The sequence below is a fragment of the Notamacropus eugenii genome, chromosome 4, assembly GCF_028372415.1.
Source record: "Notamacropus eugenii isolate mMacEug1 chromosome 4, mMacEug1.pri_v2, whole genome shotgun sequence".
Classification (NCBI taxonomy): domain Eukaryota; kingdom Metazoa; phylum Chordata; class Mammalia; order Diprotodontia; family Macropodidae; genus Notamacropus; species Notamacropus eugenii.
Genome location: NC_092875.1, coordinates 323,177,625 through 323,200,494, shown reverse-complemented (window position 1 = coordinate 323,200,494; position 22,870 = coordinate 323,177,625). Strand labels below are relative to the sequence as shown.

The following is a 22,870-nucleotide window of genomic DNA, read 5'->3' as shown; positions in this document are numbered from 1 at the left end:
CACGAAATTTATTCACAGACCCTTCGTGAACACCAGGTTAAGAATTTATGTATTAGAGAAATGCAAATTAAAAGAACTTTGACTTTCTACCTCACACCCATCCAAGAGGCAAAGATAAAAAGGAAAAAAAATGATAACTGCTAGATGAGTTGTGGAGAGGGACTGGTTATTAATGCACCAATGATGAGATTGTTCAACCATTCTCGAAAACAATTTGGAACTGGAGACAGCTAGGTGGCAGTCGGAAAGAACTATGTTCAAATATGAACTCAGTCATTTAATAGCTATGTGACCTGGACAAGTCACTTATCCTCAATCTGCCTCAGTTTCCTCAACTAAAAAATGGAGATAATAATAGTACCTACCACCCGGAGCTGTTATTTGGACTACATGACATAATATTTGTAAAACACTTAAGTAGAGTGCTTGGCACAAAACTTAATGAGCACTTAATAAGTGCTTGTTTTATTCCACCTGTATGGGATGGCAAGATCCCTGACTCAAATTAACTACTCAGAGGCCTCTCAAAGTGATGACAGAAAGTTTATTTATTCGATTCTCAAGAAGCAGGGCAATTCCTCCACCAGGTGGTCCGGAACAGGAAAAGCCAAAGACAAAGGAAAAGCAGTGATATATATAGACCCTAATGCAAAACCCTCCTCCCACCCCTGACCATTATTCTCATTAGCTGAGAATATGATCTTACATTCTAGACACGAAATCTAGCCAATCCCCTTTGAAATGAAGGCATCGAAAAGTCATGTAAGTTTTATCCAATCATTGAGACCCTAATGCACTACATAGTCTATATCCTTACATGGGAACTATTCCACAATGAAGGCATCGTAGCCTGAGCTTCTCGATCTCCTTTACCCCTGGGAGAAGAATTACAACCTGAGAAGTCTTCACTGAATCTATTCCACTCAATCCCTCCTCTTATTTATTAACCTGAAGACTTCTCACGGATATTTCAACCAAACTTCTGTAGCATAATCTCACATCGTCTGTCAATTTCTTCATCCCCATCAGGGTCGCTCCTGTCTTGTCTCTCCACAGGTGCCCATCCTTCCTTCTTTAGTATCATCAACCGAATGGCTCCTTTGGTTCTCTCTTCTACTCTAGCAAGCCTTAGTAGAGAATTTCTAACTATCCTAGTGATAAGTGAAATCAAACAAGGCAGACAAATAGGAAGTAATATAATACCACTAACTGCTATGAGACAAAATCACAGTAATCTTTTCCACCAACTCCCTTCAAACCAAGACCACCAGGACGTATTGAAAAGGGAGTTCCAAATTTGTACAGGAACATGGGCAACTTTCCTGATATTCTTGGTGATCTCTTTCACTATTCTTCCATTATCATCAATTTTCAAACAACATGTGGACAGATTGAGTTTTCCACAAACTTCCCCTTCTTCTGCAAGTAAATAATCTAAGATCAACCTATGTTGCAGTACTACTTCCCTAGTTTGTGTGGCCTAATCGGCCAGTAAGTCTAAAGCTTTTGCTGTTTGATTGGTAATAGTTTCTACCACTGCCTGAAGCCTGATTAGTCTATTTAATAGATATATAGGGGTTCTATAACCCCAACTCCCATCTTGAGCCCAAGTTGCAGGCCCATATTCTTTGGTTATCCTCTCAGGAGGCCAAGTGTCACCCCACCCATTTGCATTCCCAGTCCGAGTGAGGGAGGTGTCAATGTTCCTCTTCCTTTTTGTTAGATCATCATATAAAGCGACCCCTAGATGCTGTTTCCCTGACTCAGATAAAAAGAAGAATTTAGGTCTCACCAATCCAATATAACAAACACCCTTCCAATTTAACCAAAGGTGCGTATAAGCTGTCTGTCCACATATCCAATAATGTCCTCTCAAAGCAGGATTCTCTTCTAGAAACAATCTTGCCCTATAATCCACAGCGGGAAAGTACTTCACATCTTCCGGGTCTAATGGTCCTCCTTTCATGATCTCTGACTTACACTTCCATAGTTGTTGTTTCCTCTTCCATATACAACTTTGATAGTTTTCCCCTGTTCTATTGATTACACTCCAGAAACTATCAAACATCATCCTATGTGTCCCATTCTCCCACTTCCATACCTACTCCTTATACTCTGTTATTCTTAGTACTATTCATATATATACAATTCCACAAATAACCATGACCTCCATCACATGGTTTTCTGGGATCAGAGGGATTAAAAGACTTATACCCACAACTCCCTTGAAGTTCCTCTGTGGTTCTGCTTTCATACGAAAAGGATGGGAAAAATAAGTAGCTGCAGGAGGAGATCACCTTACTGTCAGAACAGGTGACACTGGTCTGATTCCATCTATTTGCATACTGGGTATAGTCAATACAAGCCAGGGTTTCTGGCTTTCGTGTGAACGTCCACTTACAATTACTTTCTCCCAACCACGTCTCCTGCAACTCAGGTCCTATCTGATTTAAACAACGTTCACCCAGAATTGATTCAGACAAAGACCATTGGTGTTTCTCCTGGCTCGTCCAGAATCTTGTCCCATCATGTACTACAGATTTATTACTTAAAATCCAGGTTAGACTCAGCGGTACTGCTACCCATGGCCATTGACTTAGCCACTGAGGTCCCCCACAAATACAACAGTGGGTTACCCCGAAGGTATCTGCTATGGTCTGGATTAGGGCTAGGAAACTATTTTCAAGAGGGGGGCTGACAACTGGGACTTGGTCTCCCAGCAGTAGGAACAGGATCATGCCTAAAAGGGGCATTCCCAGGGTATTACATTTTGGTTGCATTGCTCCCAAGGTTTATCAAGTCCACACAGTCTTAATGGAACAGTCTGATTTCAATATCGCGGTAAGTGGCATGAGACAATTGCTGAACAGAGAATCCTGTTAAGAACAAACAATAATAACCTTAGTATAGTTCCCCAAACAACAAAACACATAATGAATTTATATACAGGCCTCACTGGCTATCCCTTTCCAAATTTTGTGTGTTCTCACACACACTTTAAACGGAGCTTCAGTTCATTTGCCGGGTGAGGATCTGCAGTCCACTCCTTCGGGCATCCTCCATGGGTCCTTTTACTCTGGTATGGTGAGTACAGTCTTGTTCCTGGGTTCTTACAGCTGTGTCTGAAGTCAGGAGAACCTGGTAGGGACCTTCCCAGCTCGGAGTTAACTTCTCCTCCTTCCATACTCGGATCAGGACCCAGTCGCCAGGTTTAAACTTGTGCACCACAAAACCTAGAGGGGGAGTCTGAGCAATAAGTCCCTTAAGTCGTAGTTCATGCAAATGTTTAGTTAAAGCAAACACATATTCTCTTACAAATCTATCCCTATTATCAGCAATTGGGTCCCAGTTTTCCTTCCTGTATCCCCGGGTAGGAATGCCCATATATAAGTTCATAAGGAGACAGGCCCACATCTCTGCAAGGTTTTGTTCTAATTCTTAGGAAAGCCAATGGCAAACACTTGGTTCATGGTAATTGTGTTTCCAAGGTTAATCTAGTTAGCTGTTTCTTGATTTCCTGATTCATTTTTTCTACCTTGCCTGAGGAAGGAGGATGCCAAGGGGTATGGAACTCCCAAGAAATCTCCAATGCTTTTATCAATGACTGCAGAACTTTGGCAGTAAAGTGGGTGCCTTGATCCGAATCTATCCTCTCCAGTATGCCATACCATGGAATTATCTGTTCCAATAATATCTTACTAACTGTGGAGGCAGTGGCTCGTGACAAGGGAAAGGCCTCTACCCATGAGGTCAAGTGGTCTACTATGACCAGCAGGTATTTGAGACTGCCCACTGATGGTAGTTCGGTGAAGTCCACCTGAATGCTTTGGAAGAGTCTGTATCCCGGAGGCCTGTCCCCTTGTGGGGTATGGCGTTGAGCAGTCTTATTCGTAAGGTGGTATGAGCTAGTTCTCTTCCTTTACTATTCACCATTCCTCTTTCTTCCCAAATTTTCCAAAGACATGGGCCACTCCCCAGACATATTTAGAGTCTGTACATATAGATCCTTCTTTCCATCTAACAGTTTTAAAGCCTGATGTAAAAGCATATAGTTCACAAGTTTGTGCTGATCAAGTCTTAGGTAAGCTGCTGGCCTGTATTAGAAAATTATTATCCCCATCTGTTATGGCATACCCATTCAGTCTCTTCCCTTCCACCACTCGGGAGGACCCATCTATAAACCAATTCACTCCTTCAAATAACGGGAACTCTTGCAACTCCTCCCGTATCTTTCTCTGATAATCAATTATATCCAAACAACAGTGTTCCAGGTTTACAGGCTCCTCGGGAGAGGCTGACAGGAAACTAGCTGGATTGAGGTTATGATCTTGAGACAGTATTAAATCATCTTTTTCTAATAATATGGCCTCAAACTTCAGAATTCTTGAATCCGTCAGCCACCTCCCAGCTCTCTGATTCAAGATGAATATCGCACCTGATGGGGTACACTTACTATCAAACAGCTTCCAAAAGTTATTTTTCTACTTTCCTCTACTAAAAGGGCTGTGGCTGCCACAGCCTGTATGCAGGTTGGCCATCCTTTTGCTACTGGATCTAACATTTTCGATAAAAATGCCACCGGATGTCTCTGCTCTCCTCTTATTTGTGCCAGTACTCCTAAGGCCACCCCCTTGTCTGTGTTCACAAAGAGATGAAAGGGCTTCTCTATTGAGGGTAACATTAATACTGGGGCTGAGATAAAAATTTCCTTGAGTTGTTTAAAACTTTGTTCATTCTCAGAGTCCCATTGCATATGTTCTGGTTTTTCCTTCCAGTAGATGACTATATAAAGGGTTTAGTTAGGACTGCATATGAGTCTATCAAGTTCCTGCAATATCCCACCAGGCCCAGGAATTTCAAGGACAGTCCAGCTCAGCCTTTCTGCTCCTGCTGGCTGGCTGGCTAAATTTACAACCTTATCAGATAAAACAGAGACACAGACTTTCATTCACACAGAAATACCAACACAACATATACAGACCAAAACATTTAACAAAATAAAATACTACACAGAGGTTTAAATTTTTGGCAGTCCCAGTCTTCGGAGGAACCATATTTGGACCAGATTGTGCCTCCTCCTCCAAGGTCTTTTCACCCCATATGAAACAACAATACTTAATCATCTTCTTCTTATCCTTCCCTTTATCTTTTGGTAATTCATGACAATTCTGTAATCAATTTCCCAAGGGACTATTTACCAGTATATCCTGACTCCACACCGAAGCTCGGGGCTTGGACTGCTTCTTCCCCATTTTGCACGAGGGCTGTTGCCAGACACCTGCGAGTCCAAGACTCAACGAATTATGCTAGCTCTCCGTGGGGGTCACCCACCCACCAGCAGTCACCCGGTAGCGTTCCCGGGGGGCCCTTTCCCTTGGGGTCTACAGTCCACTAATTTGGTTGGGAGTCATCACCAAGCTCCCCAAGTCTGTCTATGACTCTCGAATTCGGCCCCCAGGCCCCCCGATTGCTTACCTCCAGGTCATACGGGCACAAGTTGCCTGACTACAATTGCCAACACCAACTGGTCAGAGTTTCAAATACTTCACAGCTTCGGATTTGGAGTCTTTACACTTTCTTTTCTCACTGAGTTCCTCTGCTTCGGGTCGTTACTTTGAAGAGAGGGAGGCTTGACACTCAGGATCAAGGACTGGGGCGGGGGGAGGGGTCAGGGGGAGGGGGTAACATGGGCGCCTACCCTTGAACTGAATTGCCAGCCGTCTCCCTGGAAAAGCCACAGATCCCGGATGAGCCCCCCAAAACTGTATGGGATGGCAAGATCCCTGACTCAAATACTACTCAGAGGTCTCTGAAAGTGATGACAGAAAGTTTATTTATTCGATTCTCAAGAAGCGGGGCAATTCCTCCACCAAGTGGTCTGGAGCAAGAAAAGCCGAAGACAAAGGAAAGGCCGAAGGCAAAGTAAAAGCAGTCATATATGTAGACCCTAATGCAAAACCCTCCTCTCACCCCTGACCATTATTCTCATTAGCTGAGAATATGATCTTACATTCTAGACACGAAATCTAGCCAATCCCCTTTGAAATGAAGACATCGAAAAGTTATGTAAGTTTTATCCAATCATTGAGACCCTAATGCACTACATAGTCTATATCCTCATATGGGAATTATTCCACAATAAAGGCATTATAGCCTGAGCCTCTCGATCTCCTTTTACCCCTGGGAGAAGAAGTCTTCACTGAATCTATTCCACTCACACCCTATACCCCAAAAGTCACTGGATTGTGGATAGTTCCACTTTGCCCTAATAATATAACTGCTAGGTCTACACATGAAAGACATCAAAGAAACATATTAAGGACCCATGCACCTCCACCCAAAAAATTATAGCCATACTCTTTATTACAGCAAACAACTGGAAATACAATAGGTGCTCCTTGACTAGGGATATGGGTTTTTTTTTAGGGATATTATTTTTCCATTAATAAAAGGGAAGGATTCAAAGACACTTGGGGAGATTTATATGAACTGACACAGACTGAAGTGAAAAGAAATGGGAAAACAATCTATACAAGTAAAATTTTCTTTAAAAAATTTGTAACAGTGAAAAGACAATATGTAATCAACAATGCTTTCCACCTCTTTGCAGAGAGGTGACTCAATGTGCAAATGAGACATACATTTTTCTGACACAACCAATATGTGAATTTCTTTCATACATTTATATTTATGTGTTATAAAAGAGACCTTTATTTTTCTTCTTTGAGGAGAGGAAAAATTGGGGGCACTGGGAAGTAGTAATGAAGTTACCTTAAAAAAGAAAAAGAAAGAAAAGAGCAACAACTAACCATTAAAACAGGAGAGAACAGAAAGAAGTTCCCAAGGGGACACAATCAGGGCAGTATTGGAACTACCATGGAAAATCTGTCTTATATCAAAAAAAAAAAAAAATCCACGATGCTAGTAATGGGGGTAGGGGCATAGGGGAGAATCTATAAAGAAGAAGCCAAGCTTCACAATCCTTTTTTTCTCCTTTATATATTAAATTATTCATGTTTGTCAACGTTTATTAAGTTCATAATAAAGAAAAACAATTTTAAGATAAAGATGAAAATTAGAACTCTCAAGGAAGAATTTTAAAAAACAAACATGAGTTCAACTGCACTGACTAAATAAGTTGGAAATCTAACTAAAACTGTAGTTAGTGAAGAGGGAAGAAGTGAATCCTAGTTTTCTTGACTCCAAGGTTAGCTTGCTCATTACTGACCCAGGAATGCTACTCAATGAAATAACAACAATAAAATATAAATGTATGTAAATTATAAATTTGTGTATCAAATGGGAGGAAAAGCCTAGGTACTTTTAAAAAATCTAACTGGAATACAAATTTCTTAAAGAAAAATATACAATGCGAAAACTGTAGTTCTGAAAAGACTATAGGACAAATTAGATTTAACACTAAATACTGAATGGGAATATTAAGAATTTTTTTTCAATTTTTCATTTATTTTTAACAAAAAGTACTCTGTACTAAGTACAAAGAATTCACAAATAAATGTAGAAAGGTAGAAATATTAAGTATCCTTTTATAGGCCCTAACATAATTTTTTTAGCATTCTTTTTTTTTACTTTTATTACCATTACATTTAATCAATCATTCAACATTATTAGTCACCTACTACATTCTGGACATGGAGGATACAAAGACAATAATGAAAATATTTCTCCCTTTCAGTGGCTTACATTCTTTTTTTTAATTAAAAAATTTTATTTATTTTCAGTGTTCTACAATAACTACCATATAACTTAGATTATTATTTTTACCTCCCTTCCCCCTCCCTCCCCCTCCCTCCCCAAGACGGCATAAAATTTTGTATAGGTTCTACACATACATTCCTATTAAATACGTTTTCATTATAGTCATGCAGTGTTGAAGAATCAAAATGAGTGGGAGAAATCATCTAACAAAACAAAACACAATACACACACACACACACACACGATCTGCTACAATCTGAGACTGAATTCCACAGTTCTTTCTCTGAATGTGGAAGGCATTTTGCCTTAGAAGACCACTGGGAATTTTTTTTTAAATCCTTGCATTGCAATGAAGGTTCAAGTCTACCAGAAAAAACTCTTGCACACTGCGGTTGTTGCTGTACACAAAGTTCTCCTGGTTCTGCTCCTTTCACTCAGCATCAAATCACACAATTCTTTCCAGGCCTCTCTGAAGTCTTCCTGTTCATCATTTCTTATAGCACAACAGTATTCCATTACATTCATATACCATAATTTTTTCAGCCATTCCCCAATTGATGGGCATTCCCTTGATTTCCAGTTTTTGGCCACCACAAAGAAAGATTCTATAAACATTTTTGTACATGTGGGACCCTTTCCCATTTTTATGATCTCTTGGGGACAGTCCTAGAAGCACAATTGCTGGGTCAAAGGGTAGGCACATTTTTGTAGCCCTTTGGGCATAGTTCCAAATTGCTCTCCAGAATGGTTGGATTGGCTCACACCTCCACCAACAGTGTATTAGTGTTCCAACTCTCCCTCATCCTCTCCAACATTTATCATCTTCCTGTTCTGTCATGTTTGCCAATCTGATAGATGTGATGTGGTACCTCAGAGTTGTTTTAATTTGCATCTCTCTAATCAAAAATGATTTAGATTCAATGAAATTGGGGACTTTCAAGCATTCTTGAAGAAAAGACCAGAGCTGAAAAGAAAATTTGACTTTCAAACACAAGAATGAAGAGAAGCATGAAAAGGTAAACAGTAAAGAGAAGTCATAAGGGACTTACTAAAGTTGAACTGTTTACATTCCTACATGGAAAGAAAATATTTGTAACTCTTGAAACTTTTCAGTATCTGGGTAGTGGGTGGGATTACACACACATACATGCACACACACAGAGAGACAGAGAGCACAGAGTGAATGGAATAGGATGGGATCATATCTTAAAAATATGAAATTAAGCGATGAGAGAGAAATATATCGGGAGGAGAAAGGGAGAAATGGAATGGGGCAAATTATCTCTCATAAAAGAGGCAAGCAAAAAAACTTTTTGGTGGAGGGAAAAAGAGGGGAGGTGAGAGAAAAACATGAAGTTTACTCTCATCACATTCCACTAAAGGAAGGAATAAAATGCACACTCATTTTGGTATGAAAACCTATCTTACAATACAGGAAAGTGGGGGAGAAGGGGATAAGCAGGGTGGGGGAGATGATGGAAGGGAAGGCAATGGGAGGAGGGATCAATTTGAAGTCAGCACTCTTGGGGAGGGACAGGATCAAAAGAGAGAATAGAAGCAATGGGTGGCAGGTTAGGATGGAGGGAAATATAGTTAGTCTTACAGAACACGACTATTATGGAAGTCATTTGCAAAACTACACAGATATGGCCTATATTGAACTGCTTGCCTTCCAAAGGGAATGGGTGGGGAGGAAGGGATGAAGAGAAGTTGGAAGTCAAAGTTTTAGGAACAACTGTTGAGTACTGTTCTTGCTACTAGCAAATAAGAAATACAGGAAAAGGGGTATAGAAAGTTATCTTGCCCTACAGGACAAAGGAGAAGATGGGGACAAGGGAAGGGAGGGATGATAGAAGGGCAGGTTGGTGATAGGGGCAATTAGAATGCTCAGTGTTTTGGGGCGGGGGAGGGGACAAATGGGGAGAAAACTTGGAACACAAAATTTTGTGAAAATGAATGTTAAAAGTTAAATAAATAAATTTTAAAAAATAAAAAATGATAAAAAAAATTATTTAGAGCATTTTTTCATATGACTATAGATATCTTTAATTTCTTCCTCTGAAAACTGCCTGTTCATATCCTTTCACCATTTATCAATTGGGGAATGACTTGTATTTTTGTACATTTGACTCAGTTCTCTATATACTCTAGAAATGAGGCTTTTTATCACTGACATTAGCTATAAAAATTCTTTCCCAGTTTTCTACAACCCTCCGAATGTTGGTTGCATTAGGTTTAGTTGTGTAAAAACTTTTCAGTTTAATGTAATCAAAATTATCCATCTTGCACTTCATAATCCTTTCCATCTCTTCTTTAGTCAAAAATTCTTCCCTTCTCCATAAATCTGACAAACACTATTCCTTGCTCCCAATTTGTCCACAGTATCAATCTTTACACCTAGATCGTGTACCCATTTGGATTTTATTCTTGTGTACGGCATCAGGCATTGGTCTATGCCTAGTTTTCACCACACTGTTATCTAGCTTTCCCAGCAATTTTTGTCCAACAGTGAGTTCTTATTCCAAAGCTGGGGTCCTTGGGTTTATCAAACAGTAGATTGCTATATTCATTGCCTACTATGTCTTGAGTACCTAGCATATTCCACTTGTCTAACCTTCTGTTTCTTAGCTACTACCAACTGGTTTTGAAAATTACTGCTTTATAATACAATTTGAGATCTGGTAGCGCTAGGTCACGTTGCCTAGCATTTCTTTTCATTAGTCCCCTTGATATTCTGGACCTTTTGTTATTCCAGATGAATTTTGATACTATTTTTTCCAGCTCAAGAAAATAATTATCTGATAGTTTAATTGGTATGGCACTAAATAAGTAAATTAATTTAGGTAGACTTGTCATTTTTATTATATTGGCTTGACCTACCCATGAGCAACTGATGTTTTTCCACTTACTTAGATCTGACTTTATTTGTGTGAAAAGTGTCTTATAGTTGTGTTCATATAGTCCCTGGGTTTGTTTTGGCAGGTAAACTCCCAAATATTTTATAGTGTCTACCCTAGCTTTAAATGGGATTTCTCTTTCTACCTCTCGCTGTTGGGCTTTGTTACCAATATACAGAAATGTGGAAGATTTGTGTCGGTTTATTTTGTAACCTGCAACTTTGCCAAAGTTGTTTATTATTTCAAGTAGTTTTTTACTTGAATCTCTGGGATTTTCTAAGTATATCATTATATCATCTGCAAAGAGTGATAACTTAGTTTCTTCTTTGCCTATTCTAATTTCTTCAATTTCTTTATCTTGTCTAATTGCTACAGCTAACATTTCTAGTACCATATTGAATAACAATGATAATGGACATCCTTGTTTCACCCCTGATCTTACTGGAAATGCATCTACCTTATCACCATTGCATATAATGCTTGCAGAAGGTTTCAGGTAGATACTGTTTATTATTTTGTGGAAAGTTCCCTTTATTCCTATGTTCTCCAATGTTTTTAATAGGAATGGATGTTGTAATTTGTCAAAAGCTTTTTCTGCGGAGATAATCATGTGCTTCTGTTAGTTTCGTTGTTGATATGGTCGATAATGGCAATAGTTTTCCTAATATTGAACCAGCCCTGCATTCCTGGTATGAATCCTATCTGATCATAATGTATTATTCTCATGATAAGTTGTTGTATTCGTTTTGCTAAAATCTTATTTAAAATTTTTGCATCCATATTCATTAGAGAAATTGGTCTATAATTTTCTTTCTCTGCTTTGTCTCTTCCTGGCTTACCTAACATAATTTTTTAAAAGCATTCAGTAAAAGAGATATTAACATGAGATATAAACAAATGGAAGCTTAGTAATGATATTCTGGATAAGTACAATGATAAATAATTATGATAAACAGAAAGTTTACAGTGTGACAACATATACAATTTTGGAGATGCTGCAAAAGCTTTCGCAGAAGAAAATTTATATCTCTGAAAACATTTTTTTATAAATCCAGAAAGCATAAAATAAAATTTAAAAAAAAAGTGGAAACGAACAATATTGAACTGATTAAAATAAAAATCTCTTTTTGAAGACTAACAACACTGATAAACCATTAGCTAAAGTAGAAACAACTAAGATTATTCCCACTTCTCTTTTTCTTTTTTAGGAATATTATATAAGCATTTTTCTAAAATCTTTGGAATAATCATAAAGAGAAATCTGGCCTTTTTAACTAAACAACATACTGGACTAAATCTTTTTCCCCCTTATGAAGGAAAGGCCTAACTATTTTCCTTAAGGAAACAGTAAAATGTTCAGGGAAGAATTCCGGTCTCCCTTTTTGTGGTATTAAGACAGTAACAAAGGAAAGAGGCCTTTCACTGACTGTAGATCAGAGTAGTACCCTCTTTCCACATGCTTGGACCAGACTATGATAGTGATCAGACAAGAAAACAAAGAAGATTAGATTAGTGGAAGTTCACCTTGGGCTAGATATAAAGGAGAATTCTTAATTCTTAATTCTTTGTCAAAGAGTTACTGAAGCAAACTGTTAAACAACCCTTGTTCAATCATGATTGTAAAATTTTGTATATTGTTTGGTAACTATCAATTTAACTACAAAATAACTTGTGAAAGTAAAATTCTCAGCAGAAATTAACCTAATCAAAATTAGTAAAGTTGTTCTTGGCAGGTCCCAACAGTTAACACAGGGCCTGCCACACAGTGAGTATTTAATACATGTTTGTTGACTTGTTGCAAAAATTTTAAATAAAATTTCATCAAAGAAGCTAAAGCAATATACGTTTTAAATTACTAATTATAACCAATTTGGATTTATTATGTCAGGAATCTGAGGATGATTCAAACATTAAGAAAGCAATTAGCATAACTAATCATTCAAATAATAAAACTCACATGATATTTCTTTTTTTCTATTCTGAAAAGTGAAACTTTGGGGGGTTTTTTCCCCATCTCAAGCACCCAGCACAGTGTCAGTCACATAGTGGATGCTTTGTAATTGTTTGTTGTTTAATGTATTATGGGGCGGAGGGGGGACGCAGAGAGCAGAAGAGATTTTCCTGAATATGATCAAAAGTATTTATCCAAAACCATGAGTTACACTGTGACATAAAAATGAAAAGCATCAATAAAACTTTTTCTTAAATACAGTAAAACCTTCTAGCATTACTTCTTTTGGAGAGCCACTGAAAGCTTTTCCAATAAGATCAGGGCAGCAAGTGTCAAAGAAAAAAATATACATACTGTGCTCTGAATTTTATGCTTAAGTCCGCCAAAAACAATTTCTATTAATTTATCACTGTTCCAATCGAAGCATGGGGCGGGGGAGGGCGGGACACAGAGACAGAGACATATTCAAACCGACATTTCACTCAAGTCCTAGGATATCTCACTAACGCAGGGAATATGGAAGCAACATTTAAAGGAATTATGAACAAGGAAAACATTACAATATAATAAAGCACAGTTTTGTTTAACATTCTGTTAAAACTAACAGAACAATACTTAATCTTTCTAAAATCATCTAGAGAATCATTCCCTCAAAACCCCTCATGACTACCCTGAAAGCTTTTACTGAATTAACCAAAAGGACTTCCTACTTCTCTGATGCCTTCAGAAAAAGGGGCAAGTGTGCTGCGCTTAAGTGGATCCTAATTCTCACCTCTTCAGGAGAAGGGAAAAGACTATACCTGCCCCATGCCTAGATGATACTCCCCCCATACTGCTCCTTCAGAGAGTCCCTCTTCTGCATGAAACTCTTCCTGATCCTCTCCTTTGGAAGGCCTCCAAATTTCCATGCATTTCAGTACTCTGTATTTACTTCTATTTATTCACTTTTTAACTTATTCTATATGTACTACTCCTTGTATTCACTATCTCCTCCATTAGAATGCAAGCTCCCTGAACAAAATACAGTCCCATTCTTAATATTTGTAACTCATCCCCAGCACCTATCACAATACCTGGCCAATGAGTGATTTAGACAAAAGATTAACAAAGAAAAACACGATGCATTAAGAAAGCCCATTAAAATCCAAAGGGCTGATTATTTTATCATTCTAATTGGGTTTTTTTAATCAAAGATTGCTTGAAATAAGGCACAACAAAAATTTTTGCAAGGAGATTTTTGTTACAATATTTTTTCTCACAACTTGTTCTCTTCCTGCCTTTTTATTATACTTTGCTACACCCACCCCACATAGTCCAGTCATTCTTATTCCTTACACATAATATTTCATCTTCTATCTTAGTGCCCTTCCCCAGAATCATCTTCCTCTTCACTTCAGCCTCTTAAAATCCCTGGCTTTCCTCAAGACTCAATTCAAACATCACTTTTTGCAGGAAGTCTTTCCCAACCATGCAATTGTTAGGGCAGACCCCTCTAAGGGTGATATATACATATACCTGTATGTATCTATTCTGTATTTATCTTTTATGTGTCTATTTATTTAGATGTCACCTCCCCCATTAGAATGTGAACTTTTTGAGGACTGGGACTTTGTTTTTTTTCTTTTTCTGTATCCCCAGTGTTTAGCACAGTGCTCGGCACACAGTAAACACTGAACAAATGCTTGTTGACTGAACTGATAGATAATGGAATTAACTTCTGTATTTTAACATTCTGACCAAACTACTCAGGGATAGAATTGTGAAAAGAAATCTGTAAACAATAAAATACAGGGTATGCTAAGAAACTGACATGTGAGCAGAAATATCAGTTAAGTTCAAGTGGAAATGAAAAAAAAGAAATAAGCAAATGGTATGAAAAAATATTTTTTCTGTTATAAGGACAGAGGATGGACCATATTAACCACTTATTCAGAGAATGTTGCCACATCAAGATTCATGAGATGACAGGAGAGCAACAACACTAGCACTATCAGATTTGCCTTGTACCACAACCCTACAGAGAAAAGTCATTTGAATGCATGCATATAAAAACGTGAACTTGGTATTAAACATTAATTAACAGTATACCACTGTTAGACTTCAAGTAGTTTTCCAAAAGTGACAAACAAACAAAAAGGAACATTTACTAGGGAGAAAATCTAATTAATTATGCCAGCTGAACTGTAGTTGAAGAATTCTTTGCAGTTTCCACAACCAAAGAAAATAAATCAATAAACTAAATAACTATTTCGGATTATTGTCACAAATGAAATGTATGGAATTTATTTTACATGTTTACTAACTTGTCTAGCAGCTCAACTATTAGAACAATCATACAAAAGGCTATATTGTTGGCAAGGAAAATACTATTTGAACTTAGAGAAGTAATACCCTAACTTAAGGTACAAAATCAGTTGTAGGGAATCCATCACTAATGCCAATCACTGACACTGGAGGCAATTGCTACAGGACTCAACCACTTCTCATCAGGTGTATCTCTTCCTTATTCTTGCTTTCCTTTTCTCTCTATCCACTCTATCCTTCTTTATCCTCTCTCTTTCCCCACTGTTCTGCTTGCTATACCTTATTTTTGGGGGGGGTGGGGGGGACTTTTTTTGTAGGTGCAGTAAAATAGCTGGACACAGTTTAGATGATTCCAATTTTGTTAGCAACATCCAAAGTATCATAGTCTGGAGCAAGCCAGACATAAGCTTTCTTCTCTCCATCAGGCCAGATCAGTGTGTTGACCTTGGCCACATCGATATCATACAGCTTCTTTACTGCCTGCTTGATCTGATGCTTGTTGGCCTTGATGTCCACAATGAAAACTAGGGTGATGTTGTCCTCAATCTTCTTCATAGCAGACTCAGTGGTCAAGGGAAACTTAATGATGGCATAGTGATCAAGCTTGTTTCTCCCAGGGGCATTTTTCCAAGGGTATTTGGGCTGCCTTTTTAATCTTAGTGTCTTGGGTCACTGGAAGGTGGGGGATGTTCAGATCTTCTTCTTTTTGTGGCTATGGACACCCTTCAACACCACCTTCTTGGCCTTCAAGGCCTTGGACTTGGCTTCCATCTTGTGGGGGACAACGGCTTCCTTCTTTGCCTTCGGCGCCATCTTGGGGGAAAGTATACCTTATTTTTCAAAATGATACACACAGTGACATCTTTATGAATTGCTTGGTCCCACTGTTGGAGCCAAAAAGACTGGTGATCTGAATTACAACTCTGAGACAGAAGGACTCTACTCATGCTATAATTGGTTACAGCTTACCAAATGGTTATGAAGCAATTCTGAAGACTAGGAAAAAATGTCTTGTTTTCTCTGAATTTGGAATGATTTAAAGTGCCAAAATAGCTTGCTTTCTTTTTTGCTAAACCACTAAGCTGAATGACTCACAGAAAAATGAAAAATAACCATGCTACCTTCAAAGTATATATGTAGCAAAGTACCACTGAGCATTGTGGTAATATGTCTAGGTTCAGTGTGAAATTTATGACTACTTTTAATAAAAAGAAGGCTTTACTATAAAAATCAGAATAAATAAGATTTTGGAGTTTTGTATAATTAGCTGTATTAATTATTTAAGATAGCAAAATGCAATTTTATGCATGCAAATCAAATCCTCATTTTTCAAGAGTCTTTCATCTCCCTTATTTCATTCAATGTTGACAAGAATCCTGTACGCTAATAGAATAGGTGCTATTACCTATTTTTTACAAATGACAAAATTGTGACATAGAAGCCAAATAATGTGTCCATGGTTACACAGAAACCAGAGACAGTCGTAAACAGAATCAAGGTCTTCTGACACACTGGCCAGGAATACTCTTTCCACTATTCAAAATCAATGAAATTTGAATCAAAGAAAAAATACAAAACCTCTTCTTAGAAACAGTAATTAATTACAGTTACTATATAAGTATTTAAGTACACTCAAATGTATTAAAACTTTCTCAATTTCTTATCAATAAAATATGTGAACAGAAGCAAAAGATGTAAGTCAATCAAGTACTGAGTGGGAGATATCAGATGGAAAGCCTGAGTACTGCATTAGTATCCATGAAACAAAAACAAAAAAAAACAAACCCTAAAGCAAGGCCCCTAGGTAGAGGTATCCTCTGCGTAGGATTGGTAGGAAAGCATGAACAGAATTATTAGGATTAGATTATGAAGTCCCTGAGGGGAGGGACCATCATGTGGCTTTCGCTGTAACCTTATTGCTTAACATAGTGCTTGGCATATAGCAGACACTTAAAAGAATGCCTAAATAGGATGAGAAAGTATGCACAGGTTAAGACCTGCATCAATGGAAGGAGGAACCAAATAAATGAGACTAAAATTTCAATGAAATATTGAAGTAGTCTAATAAAATTTTAATCATTGTAAATACTTTATTAATTCAAACTTTTCAGTAACAAGCTGCCCCTTAATGCCAAAGCCTTTCCTGAGACATGAAAGGCTTTAATCTGTACTGGCTCCTGCCCCCCCACCCAAATTAGTAACAAAATATGAAGAACGCATTTGGCAAAATCTCTCATGACACCAAAGAAGCACAGACATCTTAAAAAAACATAAGAGACTTGGCCTTCAAATCTACATAGATGCATAGTGTGATCCTGGGGATAACCACTTTATAACTGAACCTCAGTTTCCTGATCTGTAAAACCATAATTATAATGCTTGTTCAACCTTCTTCACCAGGCTGTGGAGGATTAAATGAGAAAATTTATTCAGTAAATCCACAAGCATTTATTAAGGACTTTACTAGATGCCAGGCACTGTTATTAAGCCCAGAACTAAAGAATGTTCTCTTGGGTTGGGACCTGGAATGAACTTCAATCTTTCAGTGTAGATCAGCAAATGCCTTGCAACTCACAGTCTTAGAGTTATCCGAGACAGAATTTCAATGACTTATCCTGGGTCCCATGGCCAGTATGTGAGAGGCACAACTTTAATTCAAGTCATCCTAACTCATAGACTCTGTGAATCTGTCCACTCTGCCACAACAGTGCCTTCTAAAAAAAATACAGTTTAAATAGGATATAGAATGTTAACTCCTTGAGGGCAGAAAATATTTCCTTTTTGTCTCTCTTCCTTGGTGCAGATGCTTATTAAATGCCTGCTGAATGAATAAATGAATGAAAATAAATGACCTAGTATCTACAAAAAAAAAAAAAGAGGTCATCCGTTCCAATACTATCATTATACAAATAAGAAAATGAGGACCACAAAAGAGATATGACAAGGTCAAACAGGTGGTAAATGGAAAATCTAGGAATCAAACCCAGGTCGTCTAACTCCAAACACAACATTCTTTCAACAGCAGAAAGATGAAGCAATGTCACCTAGATAATGGCATTAGATACTGGTTGAACCATGAATGAGTACAAATTAACTAAATAATGTCACTCTGTTGTCAATGCTCTCCAATGTCAAAATTCAGGGCGCTGTTCTCATCTTTTTTTTTTTAATTGATGCCTTTTTTGGCACAGCAGATCCATTCCAAAAACACAAATAACATTCACAAAGTACAGTCCCTAAAAATAGTTAAGTATAACAACCTAAAAGTAGTTATAACTGATGGTACATGTCACTTTCGTCTACAGTCACAAAAGTCATCAGTCTCTCTTTCTCCTCTAGAGTCATTAAAGTCCATCAGCAATACAGCCAGTCAGGACAACTGGCAATGGCCCCAGATGCAGAGGGAGACCTTGACCTTTTTTTAAGCTAAGAGTCTTTCTAGGTCTAAGTTTGTCTGAGGCAACACCCATTCAGTAATTAAAGGCTAGGTAAGAATTGAGGCAAAGGAGGGTCTAGTTTGCCTTCACAAAAGAATTCTATCTGAGAAGGGAAGACCCTCAGAGTTTCAGGCCAGAACATAAACTACTGCTATTTACACTCACTTGGTTAACTGTGTGAAAGGTGTATTTAAATGGAAAGAAATAAGGCACGAAACTCAATTTGGTGGTTACCCAAACAGCCCAGGCAAAAAAGAGGTGATAAGACTCTACATAAGTAGAAAGAAGGGTATGTATCCCAAAGACAATGTAGAGAATGAAATGACAACAAAATTCTTATAACAAGTATGTATAGTCAAGCAGAAAAAAATTCTCACATTGTACATATCCAAAGATGTATGCCTCATTTTGTATCATGAATCCTTGCTTCTCTGGAAGGATTTGAGTCTAATACTTTATTGTAGGCCCCATGGAATCTTTCTCTATTACCGTCACAGGCACCATAATCTTTCCAGTCACCCAAGTTTACAATCTTGATGTCATCTTTACTCATATTCTATGGGGTTAGAGAAGGAAGAGATTAATGCATAGAAGCTACAGAGAAAGAAATTTCAGCTTAAATTAGGTGTTGAAAAATGGAATGAAATTCTTTAGCATTAGGAGTGTTCAATTCAATGTACAGACAGTATGGACAAATCACTCAAGTTTTCCTTTGATACCCAATAGTGAGATGGAGGTGATCCTGGGTCTTCAAATGCTTTGTCAACAGAGTGCAGATTGTAGTAAGCTTTAGAAAGTTGAAAAGGCTTAGTGACTGAACTGCAACATCTACTCTCAGGATCAGCCCAGCTAAGCTGGAAAGAGCTTGTCACTAAAAGTTAGAGCACTAGAGGATGGAGAATTTTTCAACCATAATACTTCATGAGAATAATCTAATACGACTATTAGTGGGTGTCGGGGGTTTCAGTAGATGGAGTAAGTAACCATTCACAGCAAAGAGACCAGAGATTATAAGTACTGAAGTAAGTAAACTTCAAATATACACATAAGTTTCCTAAACAGTGGAAATAACTATCATTGGAAACTATCAGTAAATAAAGAACCCCTCAAATGGTTCATATTAAATCATACTGAATACATCACCTCATTTAGAAAATTTTCCAACACACGAAGATTTCAAAACTATGCAAATAAACTCTATGAACATTTTGTGTTCATGAAGTGATTGCTTACAGAGCAGCTCACAAAACAATATGGTAAAATCTTTAGTAATCACATTCATATCATATATACTCTGGCAATTCAACTGATTAATATTATCCATGTAAGACCTAAATTATATAAATCAACAAATAACCAAAAAAATATACTTTTCCCAGCAACTTTTACTTCTTTAACTAAGTAACCAAGGAATTATGGCAAATCATTCACAAATCTTTTCAGAATCAGCCCATTCAGCAGGTAAAGCTATGGGAATGTCGGCTTTCTTTTTTTAAAAGAGGACATTCATAAGGAAAAAATTTGGCCATGTAAAATTAATTGTAGCAATGTAAATACACCAGAGCAGAACTAAGAAGGTATGCATATTTGTATCTTTAAGTTAGACAAATGCATGAGCTGTGATTCAACTACCAAAATCTGAGGAACTATAAATAAAAGTTTATTTCAGGAAATTCTGTGATACTTCCCACATCAACACAATAAAGGGGAATGAAATAGGCAGTTACAACTATGAAATTCACTTAGTAAATCTACAACAGTAGCTCACCAGATTTTTACATGAAGTAACAATAACTTCATCAGAAATCTTCAAAAATGAGGTTAAACATAAGAGATTAAAAAAAAGACTTTACCCTTTAACTTGAGAATAAAACAGTGGCTCAGGCTATTTACTTTCTCAGATGAAATAATCACCAGACTTTATTACTAGTCAGTAATTCAAGCAAAGCCCACAATAAAAGAATTAAAAGAGGGTTAACACCTGTTCTGGAAAACATTTGGGAGGATTTTATATTTAGTTTCAACCTATAAAATCTATAGGAATATGTATTTAAGCCAACAGGAACAAAATACATAAGCATAAACAGACAGAATTGCCTCTCCCTTTGAGTAAGATTATTAAGATGTAAAGTACAGTTTATCCAAATAGCAGCAAAGTATTTGTCTGAGTTTCTTGTTCTAGTCTTACAGATAAGATGGAAAGAAGTGGGTTAGATCATAGGATCAATTAGTTAAATTCAAATTGCCTGAATGGTTGGACCTAGAAAGTAGTCATTAAGGAAGGCTATATCCAAGATTCTGTGTCTGACCCTGTGCTGCTTAACAGTTTTACCAATTACTCAATTAACTTTCACTTTCATTCAAAGTAACAGGTGACACACAGCAAGGAAAAAGAGCTAATACATAACAAAGTCAGAATCCCAAAAGATCTTGATAGCCTAGAACATGGGGCCAAATGCAATAAGATGACATTTAATCAAGATAAATGTAATATAGCTAATTCTTACATACAACAGCCAAAAACGCTAATGAGATCTTCCGGCTGCACAGAATCCAGGACTGGGGAGCTAACAGACTCTCTGAATTTGGACCCTAGTCAGTACACATTTTAGGTGAACACTGAAAAGCTGAAGAGTATCCAGGGGAAGGCAAGAAAAACTGTAAAAAGCTTAGAGATTGTGTTGTTTACTTCAGAGAGGTCACCCAGAAAACATAATAGGTGTTTTCAGGTGTAAGCCTGGTCTGGCCAGTTAAATGATAACAAAAACAACAATAAAAATAGCATTCATATAGCACTTAAAGTTTTGCAAAGCATTTTACATACGTTCTCTCATTTGATCTTCATCATACTTTTACATTAGGTACCATGATTCTCATTCTATAGATGAAGAAATAGGCTGAAACCCTGAGGTTGCTCAAGGTCACAGAGCAAATAAACCATATGAGGGAGGATTCAAACTCAGGTCTTCCTAACTTCCAATCAAACAGTCTATCTGCTGTACCACTTGGTGGGCTCCTGATGTCCCCTCCAACTCTTAGGATCCTCAGTATCTACAGGACTATCACAAGGAAGAGGCAGTGTGGTACACAGAAAAAAAGCTGGACTCCAATCAGGATGCCCTAGTTACCCCCTACACGTGTAGGCTATACAATCTTTGGGAAGGCTCTAACCCACTCAGTGCTTCAGAAACTCACTCCCCTTCTCAGGGGCAGAGAAGGTGCCCACTTGTATTAGAAAAAGGAGTTCCCTATCCCAGTGATATCACAGCTCTATTCCCTATCCCTATTATAGGAAAGAGAAAATGGAAGTATTCTGTTTGGCCCAGGGAGGACAGAACTATAAGCACTGGCTGCAACTTGCAAAGAAGCAAATTTATATTTGATGTAAAGAAAAAACTTCTTAAGTTTTAAGTAAGAACTACCCAAAAGTACAATGATCTACCTCAAAGGAAAGTGGATTCCTGTAGTGTAAAACACCATACGAATGTAACTTCCTAAGGCCACAGAGCATAGTAGCAAGAGAACATGACTGGACAAAAGTCCTACATTCAAGTCATGACAACCATCTGAAACTCAGTTTCCTTACATATAAAATGAGTATTGTACTATTTAAACTATCTACCTCACAGAATTGTTCTAAGAATTAAATGGGAAAATGTATTAACAGAACTTTGTAACTGCAAATAAAGCATGTATATAAATGAGGTACTATTAACATTTTCCTATAAACAAAAGGGAATATAGTCTTACATTTGTTCAGTAGTATTTCAAAAAAGTAAAATAATAGAACTATGTTGAATAAAGTGATGAATAACAAGCTAACTAGGTTAAAAAAAAAATTAAGCCATGTAAGATTTTCATGAAGCAGAGATTAAAATACTAGATAATTTTTTTCCAGTCTGTACATTTTATCATCAGCCTGGGTACCCAAAGATGATGCTACCAACACAGTTATCATCACCTGAGATTCATTAGGTGGATGAAATAATAAATGCATAATCCACAATTCTTTTCCAAAAAGTATAGCTTGCATCTTGAGGGTCTGTCCCTGAGCAGGCCTCATCTGCCAGCCTCCCCTCTTTGTGACAGATAAGAACAGCTTGAAACACTGGGATAATTTTTAAAATACTAGGTAAAAGATTTAACTGTAACAAAACTAGAAACTACTAATGACAGATACAAATGGAAGACATTTTAAAGAACCTAAAAGTCTAAAATTATTGCGTAATAGTGAATGGTAATTTGGGGAAAATAGTGAATATTTCCATTGTATTATATATAATTTACCTGATAAATTATATATTGTTATTCATTTCCATCCAACTCTGGCTTTCATTATTTTTAGACTCAAAATGTGCCTTCTTGCCTTACAAGAGCACCACCTAGTGTTCAATAAATTAAATCATATCACAATCCTGTACAAGAGAATTTATTTTCTAAATCCTGTTACAGACCATGCTCTTACATTTCAACCACTGTAAAAGTGATAAAATGTTAGAGCTAAATGAAACTTCAGACATTATAACCAACTCCTAATTTTGTAGCTATAGAAACTAGCCAAG

At 37.3% G+C, this 22,870-nt stretch overlaps 1 protein-coding gene and 1 pseudogene across 2 annotated transcripts in view; both read right to left on the bottom strand.

Moving 5' to 3' along the window:
• Positions 1-22,870, bottom strand: part of DYM (dymeclin) — a 601,776-nt gene that overhangs the window by 531,215 nt on the left and 47,691 nt on the right. The window lies entirely within an intron of this gene.
• LOC140501476 (large ribosomal subunit protein uL23-like) lies at positions 15,125-15,770 on the bottom strand (annotated as a pseudogene).